The sequence below is a fragment of the Nuphar pumila genome, chromosome 3, assembly GCF_984573655.1.
Source record: "Nuphar pumila chromosome 3, dmNupPumi1.hap1.1, whole genome shotgun sequence".
NCBI lineage: Eukaryota > Viridiplantae > Streptophyta > Magnoliopsida > Nymphaeales > Nymphaeaceae > Nuphar > Nuphar pumila.
The window spans coordinates 9,364,030-9,370,693 of record NC_143251.1 but is presented as its reverse complement, the minus strand read 5'-3'; positions in this window follow the sequence as shown (position 1 = coordinate 9,370,693).

Genomic DNA, 6,664 nt, shown 5'->3' with positions numbered 1-6,664 from the left:
GGACCCGAGTCGTTTTCAAGTTGCTGCTGGGCCTGTGTTGTCCTTGCCTGTGCTTGTCTGGAATAGGTACGCAGGGGTACATCATCCCTGCGTCTTGGTGCTGTGATCTGGATCAGATCTACTACTTGGGTCCGATCCTCAATCCCATCGTGCAGGTCCGGTCCCCTCCCTGGGTCAGGCGGTATGGATCTGGGTTGATCCTGCTCTGCATCATTCTCCCTTGGTTGGGAAGAAGTCGGCTCTGACGACTTGTTGTCTCCACAGTTAGCATATAGATTAGATACATTGAAGATAGGCGAAATGTACCAATCTTCAGACAATTCGAGGATGTAGGCATTCAGACCCAATCGCCGAAGAATCTTGAAAGGACCATACTTCTTAGGACTCAATTTACCATAAGTACTCACTGAAAACGCTCAGGACGTAGGTAAACCCATACTAACTGACCAACTTGGAACTTGACATCTCGACGACCTTGGTCTACGAAAGCTTTATAAGCTTTGTAACTCTCAACAAGTTTGGCTTAGACCTGATTGTGGATATCACACATGTACTCAACGACATCAAATGCGTCTAGGGCTGGGTCTGGAAGACTAGACACAGGTGCTCGATCTACTACATGGGTTGGTGACCGCCAGTAGAATACTTGAAAAGGAGATTTTCCCATGGACCAGTTGATGAAACTGTTATATGCGAACTCGGCTTGTGGCAAGACTAGGTCCCATGTTTTGACATTCTCTCCAACTAGACTCCTTATCAAGTTTCCTAGGGTGCGGTTCACGACTTCGGTTTGGCCATCAGTTTGTGGGTGGTATGCACTGCTTAACTGGAGCTTGGTTTTCAATAAGGCTTATAACGATTTCCAAAAATGACTCATAAAGCGCGTGTCACTATCTGAGGTAATCATGTGGGGCAATCCATGAAAGCGGGCCACATCCTTGAAGTAGTAAGAGGCTACTAACGAGGCGTCGGTGGTTCGCTTACACGAGACAAAGGTAGCCATCTTGGAAAATCGGTCAACCACAACGAAGATGAAATCAAAACGATGCGAGGTTCTGGGAACACCCACAATAAAATCCATGGACACATGTTCCCAAGGCCACTGAGGGATAGGCAACGGAGTATATAAGCCACTATTTTGACGTCGACCCTTGGACACTTGACACACTCGACAACTTTGAACAAACTTGACAACATCTTTGTGCATTTTGGGCCAAAAATATCATTCATCTAACAGTGCGAACATCTTATCATGTTCAAAATGCCCAACTAGTCCCCCTTCACGTAACTCGAAAATCAATTGGAGTCTAAGAGAAAATGCAGGCACACATAACTTATTACCTCGAAAAAGGTAACCGTTATGTATACTAAATCGTGGGTCAGCTGTGCTATCAGGGGAGAGGCACCCTTCCCAGACCTGCTGGAAATCAGGGTTCGTCGGGTACAACTTCTTGCACTGCTCGAACCCAATAACCTGCACTGACATAGTCATCAAAAGGCTATTCTTCCTGCTAAGTGCATCAGCTACCTTGTTTAGAGTACTTGATTGATGGCGAATAGTGAATGTGTACTCTTGCAAGAAACTAACCCACTTGGCATGACGAACACTCAACTTCTTTTGACTATTCAAATACTTTAATGCCTCATGATCTGTGTACAAGACGAGCTCCTTATAATGAGGTAATGCCTCCAATAACGAAGGGCTTGTACCACGGCATAAAACTCGACGTCATAAGTGGAGTACTGGCACCTGGCTTGAGTCAGCTTTTCACTAAAGAAAGCAATGGGTCTGCGGTTCTGACTCAAGACTGCACCAATTCCCACTTTAGAGGCATCACACTCAACCTCAAAGACTGCGCTAAAATCATGAAGGGCTAAGATGGGGCACTAGTCATTTTCTCTTTGATGAGCGTGAAGGCCTTTCTCGCGACAGACGTCCAATGAAAACTAGTCCCCTTTAGGCACTCCGTGATAGGGGCCATGAGGGTGTTGAAGTTTCTCACAAAACGACGGTAGAAAGTGGCTAACCCGTGGAAACTCTAGATCTCTCCTATAGTCTTTGGGGTAGGCAAATCTACAATCGCACGGACTTTGGCAGGATCCGCCTTAACTCCATCAGCCGACACAATAAAACCTAAAAGTACGATACTTGACGTCATAAACTCACACTTCTTGGCATTGACATACAACTTTTCCTTCCTTAAAATCTTTAAGTCTCGACACAAATGATCAGACAAAGACGAGCTATAAATCAAAATATCATCAAAATACACAATGACAAACTTCCCAATACAAGGACGCAACACTTGGGTCATCATATTCATGAAAGTACTCATGAAAGTACTCGGGGCATTTGATAACCCAAATGGCATGACTAACCACTCATACAATCCATCACGTGTCTTGAATGCCGTCTTTTACTCATCCCCTTGCCGGATACGGATTTGGTGGTACCCACTTTTTAAATCAATTTTGGAGAAAATAGAGGCACCAGCCAACATATCGAACATATCATCCAAACGAGGAATGGGAAAACAATATTTTTAAAAGTGATGCGATTGATCGCTCTACTGTCGACACACATGCACATGGACCCATCTTTCTTAGGAGTGAGCAGGGCGGGCACTGCGCAAGGGCTCACACTCTCACGAATAAAATCCTTTTGCATTAACTCTTGAGCCTGCCTCAACAACTCGACATGCTCGGATGGGTTCATGCGATACGCGGGGAGGTTAGGTGAACTCGACCCTGGGACAAAATCGATGGCATGTTGTACAACCCTCATCAAAGGTCGTTTGGCATGATGCAGCGAGGAAGTCGACACCTTCACGTAAAGGTTACCGACGCTGCTACTCTTTGAAATAGGTAGGGAACCGATGCTGTCACGCGATGGGTTGACGTGATGCTGGTCTTCCAACTCACAGTCAGTCGTGCAGCCACGAGTATTCAAAAGAAACGTGAAACCAGAAAATCGGATCAATCGATCCGGTCGATATTTTATTATGAGATCGGTAAGACTACAATGACTATGACAGGTAACGAGCAAAAATGAAACTTGCGACTGAAATGAATAGCAAAACAAAGTGAAGACAAGAGGAAATGAAAAAAAAATAAAAACTGAAGGAAAAACCAAATTAGCAAAGAAGGCTGCTGAAACTTCAAAACTGCTGCACGCAACCGTAGGGGAGGGTTTTTAAAGACTGCTGGTGGACCCGGGTCGCGGGTCCGGTCTGGGACCCGAGTCCTTTTCAAGTTGCTATTGGGCCTGTGTCGTCCGAGCCTGTGCTCGTCTGGAATAGGTACGCAGGGGTACATCATCCCTGTGTCTTGGTGTCATGATCTGGATCGGATCCACTACTTGGGTCCGATCCTCGATCCCATAGTGCAGGTCCGGTCTCCTCCCTGGGTCAGGCGGTATGGATCTGGGTCGATCCTGCTCTGCATCAAGAAGGCTGCAGAAAAATCTCGCGTCGGAAGAGTTGTTGCCTTCGTTATGGGATAAATGCAAGGTTGTATGAAGGAATTCTCTTTCAAAATGCATGTTTTTTACCTTAGTTGTGTGATTCTTTGGTTTATTAATTCATGCTGCTTCCTACATATTTCTGCATCTTGGACATGCAAAACAGTACCATTATGGCAGAATATGTCGTTTGTGACTGAATTGGTTTTTTTGAGTTATAAACTTCAGTCCTACTCATAGATTCTTTTGTTGCGACAATGAGGTCAAGGGCATGGACCGCAGGTTTTGCTTTCACTTGGGTTGACAACATTTCTCTTACACTTAATTACATTATTAAATCATATATTCAGTGGCATTATTATGCATGGTCTTGTGTATTTGCTTCCTTTTTTTTGCAGTTTGCAGTATGGGCTTTTATTTTGGTGACAACTGTAAATATTAGTAATAACATTATATCTTAGGGGTCACTTTTTGTTCTATTTTTGCAGAAGGAATTCTTGAGAAATATGAAGGTTTTGTTGTGTTTGCTGCCAAGATTTATCCCAATGAGATGAAAGAATTACCATCAGTTGCCAAGATGAAAGAGTTGCTTGCTGCAATGTAAAAGCAATTTGGTTGTATATAGATATATGGTTCAAGGTTGAGTTTTTTCCTACAAGGAAAAGAGTTTTACTGGAAGATGCTTGCTTTCACTCAATTTTTTATTTTCTTTTTTTGGTTTGTTAGATGTTTGGAAGGTTAACTTGCTGCTGTATGCCTTCATTTTCTGACAATAGGAGGCTCTATCTATGGTTTGTCCTTGTAAATAGACGAGTTCTCTTTTGGCCATCCATTAAACCTTGTCATGGTTGTACCTCGTAATGTCACCTTTCAAACAATTTGTGGCAAGATATTATTTTTATTATTTGTATCTCCTTTTATTCATTTTGATTACTCTTTGCATTTGCAGATGTTAATCCATCATAAGATTGTAAAGACAGCAAAAGTTTTATAAAATCGAGCTTAACCACTGGCTTTTAATCAGATGGAATACCAAAACATGTATGTGAAAGAGCACCAAACCGGATTAACATGAGGTTGGTTCATTGTTAATCGGGGTATTAGAGCTTGTTAAAGACAATTTTTCTTGATGGAAACAAATGATCGTGTAATAGAGCTTGTTTAAGATTATTTTTCTTTGCTTGATGGAAACAAATGTTCTCGTTCAAGTGCTTGTTGGTTCATTGTGATATTTGGGGTATTAGAACTTTTGGGGATAATTTTTCTTTGATTGATAGAAACAAATGATCTCATTTGAGTTTGAGATGCCAACATGGAACACGGGTGAATTCCATGAGCTTTTCCCGCTAATATTAGAAAATTCTGATTAATCAACTTGGGGTGTAATATGTAGAGCTTGTAAATGAGCCGAACCAACAGAACCAAATGTGTTCAAGTTTGCTTGTTTCTTGTGTCGAGCTGAGCCGAGCCAAGCTTGAACTCACGAAAAGTCTGATCTAAACTAGCCGAGCAAGAGCAAGCACACACACACACACACACACACAGAGTTTAAAAAAATAGAATTTGAACCTAAACCTACTAAGCCAAACTCAAACTAACTCATTTACAATATAAATAATTGTTTCAAACTTGTAAACAATAGGATTTGAAATCTAAACGTATTGCTTGCAGGCCAAATCGATGTTGTCAGAATCAGCCTGAATGGGCCCTTAGCCAATTCAAAAAGGACCGATCCGGCTGTCATTTCAACACATTTTTATAATATTTTTAAATGGTTAAAATAATTGTTTAATATTTTTTTAATATTTTTCAATATTTTTATTGTTTAATAACATGTCTTCTTATGGTAAGAAGTTGCCGATCTGCAATTGATTCGACTCCATTCTATTCAAAGGTCTTTTTTAGGAAAAAGATTGACAACATTGGGCCAAACACTTCAACCATCTTCATTTTATAATATAAAATATATATAATTTTTTTTTATTATTAAGAGCCGAGGCAAGACAAACATTGGTTGTTCATCGTCGAGCTTGTTGAGCTTATTTCACTGGTTTGAATGTGCTCTTTACAAGCCGAACATGAGCCGGGCCCTGAGCAGCTCATCTTGTTTATCAGCCCTAGTTATATAGCACTCATGCATGTTTATAAAATTTCCCACATTTGACACTCTTCGACCAAAAAATGATTAGTTTGGCCAATATTATTTCAAAATCATAGGCGATAACTGATGTATTCATTTGCAAGTCACTTGTGATTTCTCAATTAGCCCACGAGAGCTACACTCATCTGGTGGGGTTATCCTAAATATTGCCAAGCTGAGAGGACATCACTAATTCGAAACCCATGGGTGTGCATCTCTTGTGGCGAAGCTGAGCGTACTCCTGGGTGAGCAAAGAATGCCTGGGGCTTTACACCAATTAACCCAAAGGCAGTCTTTCACAAGTTATAATAAAAATATAAAAATGTAATTATTATGATTAAGTTTTGGTTTGGGTTATCTCTTACTGCATCTGAATTTAATTTCTTCCCTACCTAAGATCTTAAATTAAATGAAAAATTGCTTAACTAGATTGGGATCCCAACAGATTTTCATTAATTTTTAAACTTTTTATGAAGCCCTATTCTAGATCAAAATGCTTATCTAGTAAGATTAGTGGAGGCTTGCTAAGTCATGAGATATGATTGAGAGCTAGGTATCCAACTCAAACCCATAAAAGTTAGCATCTCTAAATTGAGATGTTGAGGACATTGTTGCCTACTTTTTTTTTTCGAAAAATGAATGTACTTTACGGCTAATTTGACATCTTTTTCAAAATGCCTAACAAATTTTTCTATTTTCTCTATGTCCAAAATCACAAATATCTGGTTAATTTTTTTTTACCTTTCATACATGCAAACTCCCTAAATATATGCAAAATTTCTCTCAAATATGTGACTGCTTTCTGCAGAATAGTTTCTATTCTCATATCTATATCTCTTTGATTCAACATAAAAAACTTACATTTTTAGAGTCGTTGAAAAGTTGAGACATAGGCCTATAACTTTTCTGTTTTGAGTCAAAACCGAAAACCCCTCTGGGGTTCTTGTTTCAGAGTTTAAATACCGAAATAGAAGCACGTTCTATAGATTGGAACAAGCGTGATTGTACCTTTTATGTCTATTCTATGCTATTTTTCAACTACCTGTGCTAAAAATCGAGAAAAC